The following is a 22,500-nucleotide window of genomic DNA, read 5'->3' on the forward strand; positions in this document are numbered from 1 at the left end:
AGATGTAGTGATGGCGATATAAAACATTCAAGACCATTTTCCAGAAGAAAAAATACTGGGGAATAACTTCCCCGATTCCGGAAATGTGGCTGCCATTAGAGGCACTGACCAACCCCCAAAACATGGAGGGTGAGAACGAAGTCAGCAGGTGAAAAGAATTTTCTGATGCTGATAGTGTCGGGTAGATTGATACCAACGAGCGGAATGCCCACCCCAAGGATCTCCCTGCTGTTATACTAGCCAGGCCTATGGTTATCTATCACGAGAGTTCCCAACAAAAAACGGTGAGGGCAGGAGGACTGTGCCCACGCACACCACTCCCCACCCAATATCCGAGGAATAGGAAAGAGAGGGAGGGGGAGATCGAAGTCCATTGCATGAAAAGAGAAGCAGTCGAGTAGGAAGTGGTGACCCCCTTGGTAACCCCGACCTCACCTCCGCAGCACTAGAGACAGGAGCAGGGGGCAGAGTATTGCAAGCGAGGTCGTTGACTCATGCCGCACATATCGGAGTCCTACTTGGGGGCTCGTAATTCTAGCAGTCAGGATTGTCCTACCAGATAAGTCCATTCCAGTGCTGATTGATACAGGAGACAGCATTTTGATTCTTGAACAAGGAATCTCCTCAAACCCACCACACCAGGGGAAAATAAACTACAGGCAAGGCATATAACGATCGTCAACTTTAAGTTGGGATCTGTGAAGTTTACACGGGATTTTTTTATCTTGCCTACCTTGGGAATTCCAGGAATTGAGGCTATACTAGGTTTGGATTGTATAATGAGTAATCAAATATACATTTGCGGGAAAAAACTAAAATAACGGTAAAAGCAGGAGGGTGCATTTTGCCAATAGAAAGTCATGAGAGAGTAAGTGCTTGTGCAGGAAAGGAGAGACCATTAAGTAAGGTAACAGCTGTACCTGAAAGAGGAGAAGTATTACCTCCCCAGACACTTATGAGCATATCTGTAACCCCGTCTCAGCATCTCCCGGAGGAAACCAAGATCGTAGTTAAACCCCATGACAAATGGACACATGTAGTCTTAGAGGGCTTGTCAGAAATAAAAGAGAACAGAACGGATATTACAATAGTTAATATGTCAAATAAATGAGTTGTGTTAGAAAGTGATTTTGTGTGTAAATTGGAGTTACGTGAAATTACTAATAAGGGGTTCTTGGGAGTCGTAACTCCAGCCGGTACAGACGGACGCACTCAGAACTTGATTTCACAAGTGTGAAAACTATGTCCGCCAGAATACCAACCTGTAGTTAGTAACGTTGTTAATAATAATTACAATGTAATTGCAATTGGAGACAATCCACCTGAGAGGATTGATCGATTTCCCTTTATCATTGAAACTGGGCAAGCGGAGCCGATCAGGTCAAGGCCTAATAAGTTACCTATTCATTTCCTGGGAGAGAGAGAAAAAGGAAATCAGTAAATTAAGGGAACAAGGGATTATCGAGGAGAGCGAATCCTCTCGGCTTCTCCAATTATAGCTGTTAGGAAAAGGATGGTTCGGTAAGATTGTATGTTGGTTATAGGAAGTTGAATACAGTCACTAATAATAATGCATTTCCATTGCCCTCGATTGAAGAATTGCTCATGAAGCTACGGAATAGTAAATATTTTACAACTATTGATTTGAAATCATGATACTATCAAATACCCATTCAGGAAGACAGTAACTGCATAACGGCATTTATAGCTAGCGATCAACTATTTCAATTTTATTTTCTTCCTTTTAGTGTCAAAAATGGTACCAGTCATTTTTGTAGAGTATTGATGGCAGTGTTATCTCCATTAACTGGCCATATTGTTCTTGTTAATTTAGACGATATCATAATTACAAGGAAAACGATAGAAAAACATAATTACAATATTTATAAAGTTTTAGATGCATTGTGTAGTAATAGTATGGAAATAAATTCATCAAAGTACTGAAGTTTCTGTAAACATGTGGAATTTTTTAGTCTTATAATAACCCCAGATGGTATCCAACCTTATCACAGAAAAGTAGAAGCTATGAGAGATTTCCCCAGGCCACGTACCTCTAAGGAAGTAGCTGGGTTCCTTGGGCTTGCTAAGTATTACCGTAAATTCTTAAGAGGTTTTGAAGAGATAGTGAGACCCTTAGATGCTTAAAAGAAACAAAACATAATAAATTGGGGAGTCTAGGAAGGAAGGGTCTTTAACCATTTGAAAACTGCCTTAACTAGCAATGAGTTACTCGCATAGCCCAGATTTGATCGCACGTTTTCAGTAACACCAGATAAGAGTTAGTGTAACTATTGGTTGAGTAATTTCTCAACGAGATGATAAAGGTAGAGTGCGACCCATATGTTTTGCCACCAGGGCATTAAAAGGGGCAGAAAAAAATTATAGTGCATTCGATCCAGACGTGTTGGCTATTCTTTGGGTTCTAGAGAGGCATTGGTTTTTTATTAGGTTAGCTGATTTAGTTGCAGAGTGATTATCACCCCTTATACAAGTTATTTTACAAAGGAGACTTGACGTCTAGACAAGCAATATGGATTGAAAGATTGTTAAAGTTTAACAAAAAGGGGTTTGACCACATAGAAGGAAAAGTTACCAAGATAGCTGATGCCCTCCCTAGAGGTACAGTAATAGGAGTAATAACTCGGGAACAAAAAATGAACGAAAAATTAACCAATAGTATTGTAGGACCACATCAAAATAATGAGCTTGAATGTGTATGGGTAGCCGAGGACATGACCAGGGGTGTCCAAAATGAGTGCCCAGTGATGCAGGTGTGATTGATTTAGGAGTTTAGAAAAAAGAGAAATGGATGGAAAGAGTGTGAGCAGAGACTCAAGAGGAATTAGAGAGTTATCCATCAATTCTGAGTGTGCCTCGTGAATTTTTTTTTTTATAGAGAAAGATATCTTATATTGTGCTTTTGAGAAAAGGGGAAGGGAATTTTCTGCACGGATAGTTCTTCCTCCCTCTTTATTTAATCGAGCCATCCCCATTGTACATGCAAGTCCGTATGCAGGGCATTTGGGGATTGATAGAACATTCACGAGAGCAGGTGAATCCTTCTCTTGGTTAGGAATGAAAAAATCTATATATAATTATATAAAATGTTGTCATGCTTGTAACTGTTTCAAAGAACATACGAACACTATATCGGAAGCCAGAAAGTGGCCTGTGGTTCCTAATAAATTTCATAGGGTGCATATGGATATGGTAGCACCATTTCCTACTGGTATAACACAACATAAGTATATGTGTATTTGTGGATGCATTTACTCGTTGCACTCATACTTACGCAACGTTGAATAAATCAGCAAATTTATTAGCTCAGGCACTGTACTCTTTCATAGCTAGGTTTGGTTGCCAGAAAATTTTCATAAGCGATAATGGTCTCGAGCTTATAAATATGGCGGTGAATTAGGTCACAGACTTGATGAAAATTGAACACTTTTCAGTGACCGCATTAGGCCTTCAGCTAATGTCATAGCGGAATTGCATAATAGGGAAGTGGAACGAATTTTATGTTACTTACTAGCTGATGACCTCTATCATTGACACACCATGCTTTATACGGCTGAGCTAGCTTTGAATATTCTATATATTGCCTCTCTCACGAACAAACCTTTCTTTTTAGCGTAAGGACAGGATCCTGTGTTACCATATATGGTCCTGATTAGTTTGCAACAGTTGTCAAATTATCTAACTGCGCAATACCATGTCCATTTACTAAATCTCTTAACCCTGGAGAGGTACGGTGGGTCGTCCGCGACCCCGAGCGTCAAAAAAAAAGAGGTTTTTCTCACGTGACTCACCCCCGTGGCTGAATTTGTGGGTGATCGACCTGCAGTAGGTGTCTCCCCTACACGCTCTAGTAGTGTCTAGATGTGCTTTGCTGTAGCTGTACTCCTTCCCCGATTTCTGAGACGCGTCGGGGTCGAGCGCGACCGAGTTTACCCTTCTAAGGTAATTTGCATAATTATCAAAGTTATTACGTATTATGAAATTGTCGTAGAATGGTGCAACTTGTATAGGTTATCAGTTGTGGAAAGTCTTGGTGGATTATTTGGCTACCATGTGCATGATTTTTTTTTTAGTTAAAATGTCGTTCATCACCACGAGGACCATTTTACCGCGACTGCCCCTTTTTCATTTTTTTCCATTTTTTTGCCAAGTCATTTTTCCGTAAGATATTGCCAAATAGTGTCGTAAAACTTTTGCTTTTTTAGTGTTGGAAAGTGTGTCTAGATGATCTGGCTACCCATGCGTGACTTTGTTTTTGTCAGATACGACGTAGTTATTGGTATATTGGGTATTTAACTGCGGTTGCCAATTTCTGTTTTTTTTCAATATTTGTAAAAATTTACTACGTAGTAAGGAATTGCCGTATATTGTTGATTTTTTTTTCATGTTTATGTGTTAGAAAGTGTGCCTTGATGGTTGGGCTAACACGTGCATGTCTTTTTTTTTATCTGAGATGCCGTATATTAGAATGTTGGGCCTTTTACCACGAGTGCCCCTTTTTCATTTTTTTTCATTTTTTTGCCAAGTCATTTTTCCGTAAAATATTGCCAAATAGTGTCGTAAATCTTTTGCTTTTTTAGTGTTGGAAAGTGTGTCTAGATGATCTGGCTACCCATGCGTGACTTTGTTTTTGTCAGATACGACGTAGTTATTGGTATATTGGGTATTTAACTGCGGTTGCCAATTTCTGTTTTTTTTTCAATATTTGTAAAAATTTACTACGTAGTAAGGAATTGCCGTATATTATTGATTTTTTTTCATGTTTATGTGTTAGAAAGTGTGCCTTGATGGTTGGGCTAACACGTGCATGTCTTTTTTTTTATCTGAGATGCCGTATATTAGAATGTTGGGCATTTTTCCGCGAGTGCCCCTTTTTATTTGTTTTGCATTTTTTTGCTTAGTCATGTTACCGTAAGGAATTGGCAAGTAGTGTCGCAAAACTTATATTTTTATAGTGTTGGAAAGTGTTTCTAGATGATCTGGCTACCCATGCCTATCTTTTTTTTTAGCCAGATATGGCGTATATATAGGTATGTGTTCGATTTTCCTGTGATTGCCATTTTTTCGTTTTTTCCCATTTCTTTCAAAATTACTACGTACTAAGGAACTATTACAGAGTAATGATTCATTTAGATGTTTATTTGTCGGAAAATGTGCCTTGATGGTTTGCCTAGCACGTGGCTGAATTTTATTTTTTTCTGAAATGCCGTATATTAGAATGTTAGCCATTTTTCCGCGAGTGCCCCTTTTTATTTGTTTTGCATTGTTTTGCTTAGTCATGTTACCGTAAGGAATTGGCAAGTAGTGTCGCAAAACTTGTATTTTTATAGTGTTGGAAAGTGTTTCTAGATGATCTGGCTACCCATGCCTATCTTTATTTTTAGCCAGATATGGCGTATATATAGGTATGTGTTCGATTTTCCTGCGATTGCCACTTTTTCGTTTTTTCCCATTTCTTTCAAAATTACTACGTACTAAGGAACTATCACAGAGTAATGATTCCTCTAGATCAGTGGTTCCCAACCTGTGGGTCGCGACCCCAAATGGGGTCGCTACACCAATGTCCTGGGGTCGCCAATCGATTTTGAGCTGAATGGGAATATTATTTAAAACAAGGTGGAAAAAACATGTTAAGACAGTTCAATAAATTCTTTACTAGGGGAGTAACACAACAGCAACAGTTATTGGTATATTAGACCACTTAAAATCTTTTATAGAATATGCTGCATGTTTGCACAATAGATACCATACCAAAGAATCTATATTCTCTGAATGTTGAAACATTTAGAATTCGATACTTTCTGAGCTCAAATTGTTCCTGCAAGAGCATTACATCAATGGTTAAATAACTGAATGGGTTGGTTCACGTGTAGGTTAGACTCCAAAAATCTTTCGCTCGCACAGTTCTATGACCTTAGGACACCTAAAACTCATTATAATACTATCTTGGAGTACCTAGAGTGGTTCTTAGGTTCATATTGTCATAACTCTGGAGAAATGTTCCCTTTATCAATCCATGTTTGCATTGTACTATGAAACTTAATGTAACAACTTGATGAAACTACTGATGTGACAAACTTTTCACAACTTCTTGTGTATGTTCGGTATTATAAAAATGAAAAAAAAAAAATTAAGATTTCTTGTTTTGTAAGTCTCCGCAAACTTCTACTACTGCTGCTGATATTTTTTATTTAATTGATGATTTAAAAAAACGTTCGATCGAATGGGAGAAATTGGGCAGAGTTTGTATTGACGGGGCACCTACGATGCTCGGCTGTAAGTCTGGCTTCAATCGTTAGTTAAAAAAGTGACTCCAGAAGTAATTGGGACTCACTGCATGGTTCATCGACAAGTATTAGCTACAAAGACGTTACCTGAACCATTCAAAGAAGTGCTTAACCGAGTGATTAAAGCAGTAAATGTCGTTAAATCAACGCCACTTGCAACACGGCTCTTAAAAATTTTATGTGGAGATATGAGTTCAACGCATGAAGCACTACTGTTTCACACAGAGGTAAGGTGGTTCTCGAAAGGAAAGGCGCTGAAAAGGTTTTTTGATTTGAGAGGAGAGCTGCAAATATTTCTCGCTTCTCAAAATGCAATTGAATATGAATCATTGTTTACGGATGAATTTACGTTGTGCAAATTGGCATACCTGGTCAACATTTCTGAGATATTTAATAGTATTAATACAGGATTACAGGGTAAGGAAAGTACGATTATATCTTTGCCTGAAAAAGATATTGTCTTTTAAAATGAAATTGCAACTCTGGATCACCAAAATTAACCAAAAGGAATTATACAGGTTCCCAACACCTCCCCAATGTGTTGAAAAAGCGGCAAATGAAATCGATGAGTTATATGGCTTGATACAAGAGCATTTCGAAAATCTTACTGTTCAAATAAGAAGTTATTTTCATGATGAATGTTACAAATCTTCCTCCCTTACAATCAACCTCTTTCAATGCCAGTGTATCTTGAGGTCCCTGAAGCAGCAAAAGAGTTCATCGACTTAAAAAACAACTTTGAAGCTAAATCCTGGTTTGGTGAACTGCAACTACAAGAATTTTGGGCAAAAAGTTTCCAAAAATTCCCAGTAATATCAGAAATCACAAAAAAGAATTTATTGCCGTTCCGAACAACTTAGTTATGTGAAGCAGCCTTCTCCCAACTTCTCATCCTTAAAATCAAATGCCGAAATCAATTGAATGTGGAAGATGACAACGGAGCCCAGGATAGAATTGCTAGCTAAAAAACTGCAATAGCAGCCGTCTCATTAAGGTCAGTTCATAAACACCGCTTTACATAACGTTGGAAATTTGTGTTCTGATAATTTTTAATTCATTTACAATTAATTTTTGTAGCAGCTTTGGAGTTTTTTATGAATAAATTTAAAATTAATCTTGAATTTACGGAATGTATAGTTACTTCACGAATAGATAATCCATCATTCAGTAATCGCAATAAATGGCAGTTTATTGTACAAAAAAAAAAAAAATGACTGTGTACTTAAGATATTTCAAGGATTGGGGTCGCTTCCTGACTGCGTCTTCTAAAATGGGTCGCCATGTTTAAAAGGTTGGGAACCACTGCTCTAGATGTTTATTTGTCGGAAAATTTTGTTTACTTCTTTTTTGATTGAATATCATCAAATTTTTTTAGCTAAAATATATTGTTTTACATTTTTTTTTTTCGATTTTATTTCCCTTCAAAAAAGTTTTTTGGGGTCAGAATTTTAATTTTATAGTCGTAAAATAATCGACAATTATCCAACAACCCACCATACAATTTTTATGCATATCCAAGAATAATTAGATTAGTAAATAACACCTTGAAATTGACATACCCTTCCTACATTTCAAGTGGCAGATTAGGGAGTCTGAGTCAGTGTGGTTGGCGGCCATTTTGTGGACATATCCGAAGCGTAAGTTGCCCTATCTATATATATTCTTGTTCCCTATAGAATTTGTGATATTTTGGTATATTTTTACCTGCATAAATATCATATTATATATTAAATATATGTATTTTTTTACGAAATTTCTAAGTACTCAAAAAATTACCTTTAGATATGGCCCCTGATATAAATGTAATTTACAAAATAATGAAGATTTTTTTACATATTTCTATTTTAGGATAACATATGTTTATTCCCTAAAAAAATTAGCCACTTCCTATTTCATTTGGGTACCCAAAAAAATTCATGAAATTTGGACAATTTTTTTTGGCCGAAAAAAGTTACCCTTTTTTTCTCATTTCAGATCTTCACCTCCATGGGTCTGACTTCATCCAAAATACATCAAGATGTGTCCTAAACATTCAAGAATCAATTCCTAAAAGGATTTGTGTATATATGTATAAACTTTTTTTTATGAATTTTTATGTAAGGTCTTTTTTTTCTACTTAATTTTTAAAAATATTCATAATAAATAGTTTTTCTGCAGATGAGTAGTATTTATCTTTACAGTTGTTTTAAGCATTCATTGAAGTTTTTTTTGGCAAAAGAAAAAAGGAGGTTACTGCAAAAACTGATTTTTCAAGAGTTTTTTTTGGCGTCGGGGTCGAGCGCGTCCGAGTATACCCTTAAAGGGGTGTCCGAGGAGCGTACCTATCCAGGGTTAAGGAGAGTAATAACAGTATGATGGTCGGTTTAAAACCACACAGGTAAAAGTATTTGTGGGCAATCATGTGTATTTGAAATGGTTACAGCCTAGGAAACAAAAGCTAGAGCCAACATATTTGGTTCCGTACCACGTAAACATGGTTAAATCTAACACAGTAGTGATATAAAGCATAATTAATGACACTGTATATGAATATCATCAGGCATACATATATGTGGTTCCAGAAGATGTAGTTTTCAGAAGTGTCAATCAGAGAGTAACCTTTTACCCCTACTTACGTGACATTCCTCAAGTTGATGAGTAGGAATTTTACATTTTGCTGTTGTTGTTCGAACAGACCTCATTTCTTTTTTTTGACGTATTCTAAATAGTCTTAATGTAGAGGTGAAGTTTTGTGATAATTTTGCTAAGTGTAGCAATACATATGACATACTGCTGAGTGAATCTAAAAACAAACAGAGAGAGGTTAAATAGGTCAGGTGTGATCCATCAGGCAGATGCTGTATCATTGTTGTATTTATACGATTCCTGGTTGCTGGGACCGGGGGGGTTCCCGAATGGCAAGTGGCTACAGGATAAAATTCATCCTCGAGGAGAGGCAGTATTAGATAATGTGCAGAAGTGAATACCTTATACAACGGATTTTGAGCGAAGCGAAAAATCTATTTTTGGGTGAGATGGCCATGACGTCCTGATGGAAGGTTCCTTCAGTAGTTTCCTGAGGGTATATATGACTACAGTGGATAGTTCTAGAGAATTAAACCAAAGGTTTCACAGAATTCTAACTTCTGGCGGGAGTACCCTAAAGGTTTCCCTTTAGGATATCGTATATCAACAGGGGACGTATGCTTGACACGCCACATGGCTATCTGCACCCCACATTACGTTTACGCTTCGAGGGGGAAAGGTGGCAAGATAACCGAGGATCCGTTACAAAGTTATCCTCCTACGTTACTGTTACGGTACCTCGCGATGTAAACAAACGGCAGCCATAGCTGTCCGCCATCTTGACTGACATCACGTCCATCCTCTTCATTCCATATTCAGCATTTCTGCCCGCCTCCACGATACAATATGAAAGGGAGGGGCCTGACAGGCCGAACTAGAACCAGTAGGGCGGGTCCATCAGGACGTCATGGCCCTCTCACCCAAAAATAGATTTTTCGCTTCGCTCAAAATCGTTTTTTTGGGCTCAAGCCATGACGTCCTGATGGAAGTGTACCAGAGAATTAGTGTATCGTAGTTTTTCCCCCTTTCAAAGTGCCTTCTACTTCAAACAATATTCCTTTGGTCTGGTGACCCTAGAGACCATGACATCTCCGTTATATGTCACTACCAGTGGCATAAACAGTGACATGGCTTCCTGCTCCCCTGGCAGGGAGGTCCTGTTTGGACAAGAGGAACATCTCGAAGTACCCTGATGAAGATAGACTCACCTGGATGCGAGGATCGTGCCGGTCTCGTTGACAGATCGGAAGGTTAGATATTTGTGTAGGAATAATATTTCACTTGCTTGGTGAGCATATTTCAGACAGGATAATTATTATATATAATATAATACCGAATAATTAGGGGCATTGAAACACAGTAACAGCAATTTATTTTCATATGGAAAGGCGAAATAAGACGCATATGGTAAATAAAATATCTATTTTATTCAAGAAATTGCAATAAAGTAAAATAAGGTAAATAATTTACAATAAAATTATTGAATAACAGACACAGATCATGAACTGAAAGACGGTGATGTGGAATCTGAAAGGAAAGAATTTGCCTTTATACACCTAAGTTCCTGGGGAACCAAAGTCTTTAAGAGTCACAATACACTTCATGTCCAAGAACATGTGGCATACGTGTTAGGATCGATGTCACTTCACCTTGAGGAAGAACAGTCTTTTGTGACACTAAGTGTCACCTGAAATCACTATGTATCGCACTAGGGTCAACACAGGCACCCGTTGAGTTAGAGTACCGAAATAACTCACTGTTCTACGCAGCACTAAGCAGCTGGTTTCAATACACTACTTGCTGCTACCACGAATCATTTAACTTCGTGCACCTGCTTCACATAGTGTTTAAAGAACACTCTTGAGGATTTCCAGCCTGTGTAGGATCGGAGGCTTTCGAAATCCATACCTTGGAAAAAGTTTAGAGAAGAGGCGACTTTCCTAGGATCAGGACCTGCGGGTGTACTGTCAGGATCCGCTCTGCGAATAAAGTAGGTGATTTTCTCCCTTAGTTGTTTAAGTGACAGGTCACTATCCGATGTTTCTCTTTTAACCCTGGAACGGTACGGTGGGTCGTCCCCGACCCCGAGCGTCAAAAAAAAAGAGGTTTTTCTCACGTGACTCACCCCCGTGACTGAATTTGTGGGTGATCGACCTGCAGTAGGTGTCTCGCCTACACGCTCTAGTAGTGTCCAGATGTGCATTGCTGTAGCTGTACTCCTTCCCCGATTTCTGAGACGCGTCGGGGTCGAGCGCGACCGAGTTTACCCTTCTAAGGTAATTTGCATAATTATCAAAGTTATTACGTATTATGAAATTGTCGTAGAATGGTGCAACTTGTATAGGTTATCAGTTGTGGAAAGTCTTGGTGGATTGTTTGGCTACCATGTGCATGATTTTTTTTTTAGTTAAAATGTCGTTCATCACCATGAGGACCATTTTACCGCGAGTGCCCCTTTTTAATTTTTTTTTAATTTTTTTGCCAAGTCATTTTTCCGTAAGATATTGCCAAATAGTGTCGTAAAACTTTTGCTTTTTTAGTGTTGGAAAGTGTGTCTAGATGATCTGGCTACCCATGCGTGACTTTGTTTTTGTCAGATACGACGTAGTTATTGGTATATTGGGTATTTAACTGCGGTTGCCAATTTCTGTTTTTTTTCAATATTTGTAAAAATTTACTACGTAGTAAGGAATTGCCGTATATTATTGATTTTTTTTCATGTTTATGTGTTAGAAAGTGTGCCTTGATGGTTGGGCTAACACGTGCATGTCTTTTTTTTTATCTGAGATGCCGTATATTAGAATGTTGGGCATTTTACCGCGAGTGCCCCTTTTTAATTTTTTTTCATTTTTTTACCAAGTCATTTTTCCGTAAGATATTGCCAAATAGTGTCGTAAAACTTTTGCTTTTTTAGTGTTGGAAAGTGTGTCTAGATGATCTGGCTACCCATGCGTGACTTTGTTTTTGTCAGATACGACGTAGTTATTGATATATTGGGTATTTAACTGCGGTTGCCAATTTCGGTTTTTTTTCAATATTTGTAAAAATTTACTACGTAGTAAGGAATTGCCGTATATTACTGATTTCTTTTTCATGTTTATGTGTTAGAAAGTGTGCCTTGATGGTTGGGCTAACACGTGCATGTCTTTTTTTTTATCTGAGATGCCGTATATTAGAATGTTGGGCATTTTTCCGCGAGTGCCCCTCTTTATTTGTTTTGCATTTTTTTGCTTAGTCATGTTACCGTAAGGAATTGGCAAGTAGTGTCGCAAAACTTATATTTTTATAGTGTTGGAAAGTGTTTCTAGATGATCTGGCTACCCATGCCTATCTTTTTTTTTAGCCAGATATGGCGTATAGCCTATATAGGTATGTGTTCGATTTTCCTGTGATTGCCATTTTTTCGTTTTTTCCCATTTCTTTCAAAATTACTACTTACTAAGGAACTATCACAGAGTAATGATTCATCTAGATGTTTATTTGTCGGAAAATGTGCCTTGATGGTTTGCCTAGCACGTGGCTGAATTTTATTTTTTTCTGAAATGCCGTATATTAGAATGTTAGCCATTTTTCCGCGAGTGCCCCTTTTTATTTGTTTTGCATTGTTTTGCTTAGTCATGTTACCGTAAGGAATTGGCAAGTAGTGTCGCAAAACTTATATTTTTATAGTGTTGGAAAGTGTTTCTAGATGATCTGGCTACCCATGCCTATCTTTTTTTTAGCCAGATATGGCGTATATATAGGTATGTGTTCGATTTTCCGGTGATTGCCATTTTTTCGTTTTTTCCCATTTTTTTCAAAATTACTACGTACTAAGGAACTATCACAGAGTAATGATTCATTTAGATGTTTATTTGTCGGAAAATGTACCTTGATGGTTTGCCTAGTACGTGGCTGAATTTTTTTTTTTTCTGAAATGCCGTATATTAGAATGTTGGCCTTTTTTCCGCGAGTGCCCCTTTTTATTTGTTTTGCATTTTTTTGCTTAGTCATGTTACCGTAAGGAATTGGCAAGTAGTGTCGCAAAACTTGTATTTTTATAGTGTTGGAAAGTGTTTCTAGATGATCTGGTTACCCATGCCTATCTTTATTTTTAGCCAGATATGGCGTATATATAGGTATGTGTTCGATTTTCCTGCGATTGCCACTTTTTCGTTTTTTCCCATTTCTTTCAAAATTACTACGTACTAAGGAACTATCACAGAGTAATGATTCCTCTAGATGTTTATTTGTCGTAAAATTTTGTTTACTTCTTTTTTGATTGAATATCATCAAATTTTTTTAGCTAAAATATTATATTGTTTTACATTTTTTTTTTCGATTTTATTTCCCTTCAAAAAAATTTTTTTGGGTCAGAATTTTAATTTTATAGTCGTAAAATAATTGACAATTATCCAGCAACCCACCATACAATTTTTATGCATACCCAAGAATAATTAGATTAGTAAATAACACCTTGAAATTGACATACCCTTCCTACATTTCAAGTGGCAGATTAGGGAGTCTGAGTCAGTGTGGTTGGCGGCCATTTTGTGGACATATCCGAAGCGTAAGTTGCCCTATCTATATATATTCTTGTTCCCTATAGAATTTGTGATATTTTGGTATATTTTTACCTGCATAAATATCATATTATATATTAAATATATGTATTTTTTTACGAAATTTCTAAGTACTCAAAAAATTACCTTTAGATATGGCCCCTGATATAAATGTAATTTACAAAATAATGAAGATTTTTTTACATATTTCTATTTTAGGATAACATATGTTTATTCCCTAAAAAAATTAGCCACTTACTATTTCATTTGGGTACCCAAAAAAATTCATGAAATTTGGACAATTTTTTTTGGCCAAAAAAAGTTACCCTTTTTTTCTCATTTCAGATCTTCACCTCCATGGGTGTGACTTCATCCCAAATACATCAAGATGTGTCCTAAACATTCAAAAATCAATTCCTAAAAGGATTTGTGTATATATGTATAAACTTTTTTTTGTGAATTTTTATGTAAGGTCTTCTTTTTTCTACTTAATTTTTTAAAATATTTATAATAAATAGTTTTTCTGCAGATGAGTAGTATTTATCTTTACAGTTGTTTTGAGCATTCATTGAAGTTTTTTTTTGGCAAAAGAAAAAAGGAGGTTACTGCAAAAACTGATTTTCAAGAGTTTTTTTTGGCGTCGGGGTCGCGCGCGTCCGAGTATACCCTTAAAGGGGTGTCCGAGGAGCGTACCTATCCAGGGTTAAAAAGCTGTCCTCCGCCAAAGTCTGAAGTTCTTCGAAGATAGACCTTAAGACTCTCCACTAGGCATAGATAGACATCTTCCTCCAGAGGGCAGATTCTCCAAGGTCCCAATCTCTTGGTGGGGAGTTCATTTTTGGCGAGAAACGTAGGGCCAGGGAAGAGGGTAAGTTCCCCTGTGTCGGCGAACTGTATCTGGCCCTCTTCTCTTGATAATGCCACTATTTCACTGACTCGGGCTCCCGATGCGAAAGCAAAAAAGAAAATTACTTTTTTTAGTCAAGTCTTTCAGAGGGCAAGATTCGTTGTCCAAGCTATAGGCAAAATAGAGCACCATATCCAGGGACCAGGTGATGGGTCTCGGTGGTGATGCAGGACGGAGTCTAGCACATGCCTTCGGAAGTTTGTTAAAGATTTCGTTGACAAATCTATTTGGAAGGCGTACAGTAGTGGTCTTGTCCAGGCCAATTTACAAGTGGAAATCGTGTTGGTCGCCAAGCCTTGTCCATGAAGGTGAATAAAGAAGGACATACAAAAATCTATGGAGATTTCAGTAGGGTTTTTTGCCTTGACAAAGGACACCCACTTCTTCCAGGATGATTCATATTGCCTTCTGGTAGACTTTTTGTATTCCTCTAGGAAGTCTAAACTTTTTTTTGAGACTCCGAACCTTTTCTCCACGGCTAGGGAGAGAAAATCATGAGATGAAGGTCTTGGACTTTCTTTGATGAATCGAAGACAGTCGACTTCTGCACCTGCTGAGAGAGATCTGGGCCAGGCAGAGGGATCAGCTTGGGTTGTAGCTCCAGGACTAGGGGAAACCAGTTGCTCCGGGGCCACTTGGGAGCCACTAGGGCTGCTGTTCCCTTGAAGGTTCTCAGTTTGGAGAGGACTTTCCGCAGAAGATTGGGTGGAGGGAACAGGTAAATCTTGGACCATCTGTTCCAGTCCAGGGAAATGGCGTCCACTGCTTCCGCTTTGGGGTCCTCGTATGGGGCCACATATCGAGGAAGTTGATTGTTGTCGCTCGTTGCGTAGAGGTTGATCTGCAGTTCCGGGAAATCACGGGAGATGAAGGAAAATGATTTTGCGTCTAGGGACCATTCCGACTCTATGGGGCCTGTCCTCGATAGATCGTCCGCCGTCACATTGCGGAATCCTTGCAGGTGAACTGCAGACAAGTGCCATTTTTTCTTGTCCGCCAGGCGGAAAATGGGCAAAAGCACTTGGTTGAGGTGGGGCGATCTTGAGACATCTGACTACCACGGAGCTGTCCAGAGTTAGACGAATGTGGATCGAAGGACGAGGAGATAGTTTCTTCAGAATGAGAAGAACCGCCATGGCCTCCAAGATGTTGATGTGAAATGTCTTGAACAGGGGAGACCATGTTTCTTGAACTTGTCGTTGGTGGGAGTGACCCCCCCCCCCCCATCCCTCTAGCGAGGCATCCGTGTGGATGTTGATCGATGGAGGTGGTGGTTGAAGAGGGACAGATCTCTTCAAGGTCCTTGTTTCTGACAACGGCTGGAGGAGTGAGCGAAGCCTGTTTGGTAGGGGTCTTTTGAGATCTCTTCGAGAGATGGATGCATTTCGTCTCCAGACTCCTGAAGCATCCTTTAGCTGTGCTCGTAGCACTGAGTTTGTCACTGAGGCGAACTGTAGGGAGCCGAGTACACGCTCCTGTTGTCGTCTTGAAATCCATTTGGATTTGAGAAGTCTTTTGACAGACCCGGCTATTTCCATCCTTTTCTTCAGAGGGATGGAATGGCAGTGTGACTGAAGATTCCAATGGATTCCTAACCATTGAAACTTCTGAGCTGGACACAGGCGAGACTTTCTGGTGTTGATTTTGAAACCCAGATGTTCCAGGAATTGGGTCACCTTTCTGCAGGCTCGCGAACAATCTTCTGACGATGTCGACCAATCCAGCCAATCGTCGAGGTAAGTCATCACATGGACGCCTTGAAGGCGTAGCTGGTGGACGATCATGTCTGCTAGTTTCGTGAAGATTCTTGGAGCCACGTTGAGCCCGAAGGGCATGGCCCTGAAGGCGTAGTTTCTTCTTTGGAGCCTGAATCCTAGGTAGGAGGAAGCTTGTTGGTTCATTGGAATGTGCCAATAGGCATCCGCCAGGTCTATTGAGATTGTGTAGGCCTTGTGAGGCAGTAGGGCTCTTATATAATGAAGAGTCAGCATCATGAATTTGTTGTTTACAATGAACTTGTTGAGAGGGGACAAGTCGAGAATGACTCTGAGCTTGTCTGAGTCCTTCTTGGGAACACAAAACAGTTTTCCCTGGAACCTGGTGAACTTTACCCTCTTGATCACCTTCTTGTTCAAGAGTTCTAGGACATATTCTTCTAGGATGGGGGTTGAGGGCTGGAAGAATTGGTGGAAGGCTGGAGGTGGTTGTATCCAGCTCCACCCTAGTCCCCTCTTGATAATGCTGTGTGCCCAATGATCGAAGGTCCAACGATCCTGAAAGTGGCGGAGTCTTCCTCCCACCAGAAGCACTTCATTGCTTCTGGTTTCCCGAGGGTTTGCCACCTCGGCCGCCTGCTCCCCTTCCTCCTCTGCCTCTGGAAGGGTGATGAGAGGAGTCTCTGCCAGAGCCTCTACCTCTGGGACGAAAGGTAGTGGACTGTCTTTCGTAGGCAGGGGTGAAGACCTGTGATTGGGACACCACCAGCTTAGGGACCAGCTGAAAGGTCTGCTGTGGCTGGGCCACTATCTGGGGACTAGCGGGAGCCGGAAACTAGCGTTTGGGTTGACACTGTTGGGGTCTAGCTTTAGAGGATTTTCTCTTAGGTTGTGGGCCTTCATTCTGAGAGGACTTTCTCTTACAGGACATGCCCCACTTGTTGAGAAGGTTCCGATTCTCAGTGGCAGCCTTATCCACAATCTCCTTAACCAAAGCCGTTGGGAAGAGGTGTTTGCCCCAAATGTTGGAGGAGATCAGCTTCCGGGGTTCGTGTTTCACCGCTGCATTAGCGAACACAAACTCTCTACAGGCTCTCCGGGCCTTGATGAAGCTATACAAATCCTTCATCACGGTCACAAGGTGGGTCTTAGAAGAACCATGTAGAAGTCCGGGACCCGAATGTCCCCAGCCATTGCTTCAAGTTGAACTTGAAGGGATAGGAAGGCAGCTAGCCTCTCCTTGGTGTCCTGTTCCCTACGCAGTAGATGGTCGTTCAGCTTGGGGAGATCTTCGTTGAACTGAAGGCCAGCAACGTCAGGTACCAACTTCCCAACCGTGAAGGTAAGCTGGATATCCTTCCAGCTTTTATTGTCGGGGGGTAAGGCGAGGGAGAGAAGCCTACACTCCTCCAGTGTAGGGCAGGGCTTTCCTTCCTCCACCGCCTTCAAGACCACGTTGAGAGCCTTTTCCATGAAGGGAAAGATCATGGTAGGAGGAGCAAGAAAGGATAGATGCTTCTTGCTCAATGCCGGCATCTTTGAGTTAGTGAAGCCTCGGCTCTTGAGGCAACTAGCCAGCATATCCTGGGCCATAGAGTGCTCGAAAACCATCACTTCTTTAGGTTCGGTCTCCTCCCTGGAGGCCGGTTTGGACCTGAGTCTGACATAAGAGTCTGGATATTGCTCAAAGCTCGGACAGAACTCTACCTCTTCGATGGAGATGGAACCCAATTTGTCGTTGATGAAAATTCGGCACGTCGTTACTGGCACGTGCTCGGCATACCTTCAGGGATATGACACCGAGCAAGGAGGAAGCTGTTTGACCGAGATTTTCTTTGGTTGCTTCCATCCAATAAAATGTCTCTTGAGGTTCTCTTGGCCCTTGTGGAACCTCTCTTCCATGAGTGCCACCAGGATCTGGATGGTATCTTGGGTGGTTGGCAGCGCAGGAAGCGAAGCTGCAGATGTAGAGGGAACTGGCTCCTCGACCACAGCAGAAGCCGCAGAGGGAGCTCGGGCGACCTCGCCCTCCAAATCAGGGAACTCCACCTGATCCTCTTCGTCCTCCTGACCCTCAGTCATGAGGGTCCTTTCGGTATTTTCAGACATGTCCGACATCCCTTCCACCTCGTCGATGTGACAGCCTTGGAGAGCGGCCATAATTTCCGGTTCAACCGTAAGTTGAACACAGGGGATCTCGTCCTTAGGTATCACGACATCAGCCGATGCCTTAGGGAAGAGAAGGGCCCTCATCTTCTCATTGGGGAGATAAGGCCTTGTGGCGTTCCTCTGGAAACTGCGCACCCACATGCGCAGTTTCTCTCGTGCATTTTCCCGGGCCTCCGCAGACGGAGGGTTGTCGAACGCCTCATCAAGAAGGCTTTTGCAGACTGAATAAGTCTGCGGATCCTTATACTTGAGATTCCCTTTCTTGGTGGCTCAGGCGGCGTGGGTCTGGCACGCCAGATGCCCATAAAAGTCAGGGCGACGAACTCCACAGAAGGAGCTCTCACACTTCACGTACTCCTCCTGTAAAAGAAAGAGACAATGAGTACTTGAGAGTCATTATATCATGACTTACAGTAATCTTAGATTAAAATTTAAGTAGCAACTTATAAAATATAAGATTCATTTTAGTTATGAGCTCATGATAGGTGAGCTAGAAAAGAAGTAGGAAGACACATATTTGTGAATCCACCCACCCAATTGCCGCGACCTAACACTATAAATAATTCATTAGAACTTGTAGGGTTCTAAAAAGGGTGAAAGAGCATCCGTTCGTATGAGCGAAGCATAGGCTTCCTCTGGGGAATTAATCATAGAGAGGTGCAAAGCTGAAATAATTCAGTTTATATAGAGAAAAGGGGGAAAACCCTTGACAGGTATGATGGGTCCTACGCGACCCCTACAGCATGTTCAAAACCTGTTTTTTCCCCATAAATCATCAGCTGTCTCGAATATGGAAGTGATCTATCTGCAAGGGGTGACTAGTCTACATGCCATTGTCTGCTTTAGGACTGATTTTCGTCTAACTTCCCTCCTTCCCCGTTTTTTTACCCCCCCCCTCCCGGGGTCGACCTCGACCCTGAAATACCCAAATAGTGGTAAGTGATCAAACAGCAAAGTTATTACATAATTATAAATTTTCGAACAGTGTTGATACTTGTTTGGTTCTTTATTGTTGGAAAGTGTGGGTGGATGGTGTGTCTACCACTTGCATGACATTGGATTTGGCTTAGATGCCATATATTGCCATGAGGTCCATTTTCCCTCATGCTAATTTCTGAATTTTTTTTAATTTTTGCAAATTTCTGATTTTTTTCTATTTATTTTGAATTTATCTTCAATAATGGCCAGCAGGCAGTATTCCCTCGGCATGGATGTCATCAACACACTTCTAATGGAGTTAAAGAGAGATGTTGATTATAATATGGAGCTTGCAACCTCAAGTGTTTGATATTTATTTCTCTGATAATTTCTCCTTCGTATTTGTAAATATTTTTCTTATGTGTATTACGTACTTGAAATTGATTTATATAGTGTTTTATTATTATTATTATTATTATTATTATTATTATTATTATTATTATTATTATTATTATTATTATAATTATTATTATTATTATTATTATTATTATTATTATAGATCATAGTTTATGTATATATAATAATTTGATATTATTTTACTTTTTATTGGTCAGCAGTATCTTATTTTGATTTCATTTTACTTTGATTGGCTACCGATTTGCTATTTGATATCCTTTTACTTTTATTAGTTACTAATTCTATTTTCTCTTGCTATAAGTATGGTATCAATTTTGTGTTGGTCACATCAAGCTTCCTGAAAGGACTCACTGTCCTAGCTGCCCACCTAAGACTGACCACATGACAAACACCACTTGTTTGAGGAGCAGGAAGCCTGTTTGTCTATAGCTTCAAACTGTCTTGTATCTGAACTGTACCTGATAGTTATAGCTAGGTTAAATCATGAAACTTTCTTTTTTTACTACTTGTTTGTATAATTACTGAAATTTTAAACTTTACAAAATAGATATCACCCATTTTTTATCTAAAATTTATTTCTAAGAATTTAAATTTTATATGATAAAAATAATTCTCAAACATCCAGAAAGCCATCATATCAGTTTTATTCCAATCTACTAATAATCAGATAAATAAATAACACCTTGAAATTTACATACACATTCTCCATTTCAAGTGGTAGATTGGGCTGTAAGAGTTGTTGCGGTCTGCGGCCATTTTGTTGACATACCCGAAAGGTAAGTTGGCATATCTCTATATATTCTTGTTCTGTATAGAATTCGTGATATTTTGGTATATTTTAATGCATAAATATCATATTTTATAGGAGATACAATGATTTTCATAAGAAATTTACATTGTGAAACTAGGCCGTCAAAAAATGACTTTTAGATTTCGCCCCTGATATAACAGTAAATTACATCTTAGTGCACATTTTATTATGTATTTCTGTTCTAGGATAATATGAGTTTATTCTGTAAAAAAATTAGCCTCTTCCTATTTCATTTAGGTACCAGAAAAAATTAGTGAAACTTGGACTAGTTTTTTGGCCAAAACAAATTACCTTTTTTTTCTCATTTCAGATCTTAACTTCTATGGGTCCAACTCATTTCCAGCAATTACACGCTGTTGCTTTGCCATCTAAGAAGGTGTCCCTAAAGGGATTTATGTATATGTATATTTCTTTTTTTTGTGAATATTTATGTCAAGTCTTTTTTTTGTATACTTAAATTTTCAATATATTTCCAATAAATAGTTATTTTGTAGATGGGTATCATTTATATCTTCAGTAGTTTTGAGCATTCTTTGAAGTATTTTTAGCAAGTGAAACATTACAGATTGATGCATAACTAAATTTTTCCTGAATTTTTTGGAGTCGGGGTCGAGCTCGATCCCTAAATACCTAAATAGGGGTGTCCAAGAACGATACCTGTCCGGGGTTAGAATAAACCCCCTTTTGCAGGTTTGTTCTCGGCAAGAGACTGCACAAGGAAGCACAGAATATGCTGGAAATGTTTTACTGTACAACCATATACAATAGCCATTGTTCTATGGTATGAAATACCAGAGGAGAACTGGCTAGTCTACACACCTGCATGATAGTGACTGCCAGCACGGGGCTGGCAGCCGGGAGGGGTGATTGTCCACTGTAAGCCGAGGCTAGAAGCGCCGGCAGACTGACGGTAGGCTGGAGGCCCGTCTAGCGAGATGAACCCATCAATGGCCACATACCAAGTGGCAGAGAGACAGGAAGACACTTGGGAATGGCGGATCGCCGGCAGGACGGCGGATCTCCGGCAGGACAGCGGATCGCCGACAGGACAGTGGATCGCCGGCAGGACAGCGGATTGCCAGCAGGACGGCGGATCTCCAGCAGGACGGCGGATCGCCGGCCGGACGGCGGTTTGCCGGCAGGACGGTTGCCCGCGGCAGCCGGCAGGCAGCCGGCAGCCAGCCGACAATGGTAGACCATCGCTGACATCATCCAATGAAGCAGGAAGGTTACCCAAGATGCCGGCGGATAGCGCCGGCAAGCAGAGGCGACAGTGCACCGGCACCGAGATAGAAAGAGAGAAAGGTAAGGAGGGAAGGTAAGGAAGGGTAATACCCAGTACCCAAACTAACCTTCCTCCGGAAGGAGTGTTCGCATGAAAGGGGGGATACGCCTATCATCCGGCGGCAGAGAGGCCGGCAGATGGCTATGTTGCCTGTGGTAGCCCAAGGGAGGGGCAGAGAACACTCATGGAGGGAGGTCTTCCGCCGGCAGGCCGACCGCCGGCACTATCCCATAGTTCAACTATGTTAGTGAAGTGTAGCAGAACGGACCATCTAGCTGAAGAACACAGCCAATCCCACAACTCGCCGGCAAGCGGAGGAGTTGTAGGACGGCGGACAGGGGTGTGATGGCAAGCCAACACAAAGGGACAGAGTGGGGGGAGGGGTAAAGGGTCCTGAGAGGGAGTGATAAGGGGGTGGGGACACGCCCTTACACACCCAGGAGAAGGGAATCTGTTTATAGGCTAGCCTATCTAGGGGGGAGAGAACGCTCTCCAACCTAGGGTAGGCTAGCTCAGCTTAGGTACAGCACTAGTGTCCTGTCCTAAACTATAAAGAAACAGAATCCCAATGACTGCCTGACCTAGGCTAGGAGAACCATTCTCCCAGACTAGGCAAGACAGGGGTAGGACAAGTCACTAGGCTGCAGGGAGGAAGGGTCGTGACGCAACCAAGTGCAGACTAGGGGGAAAGGCAGAGCCCTTCCACCTTCATCCTCCAGCCAGTACCAGAAGGAGAAAACGTTCGCTTAAGGTGGACTGGGGTGAACGACAAGTACTCTGGGGTTCTGTCCTAACTCGAGCCATGAACAATGGCGATGAGAAGCGAAGAACAATCCTAGCCTAATCTACCCGAATGCCATTCGAGGT

The sequence above is a fragment of the Palaemon carinicauda genome, chromosome 28 (assembly GCF_036898095.1).
Source record: "Palaemon carinicauda isolate YSFRI2023 chromosome 28, ASM3689809v2, whole genome shotgun sequence".
Lineage (NCBI taxonomy): Eukaryota > Metazoa > Arthropoda > Malacostraca > Decapoda > Palaemonidae > Palaemon > Palaemon carinicauda.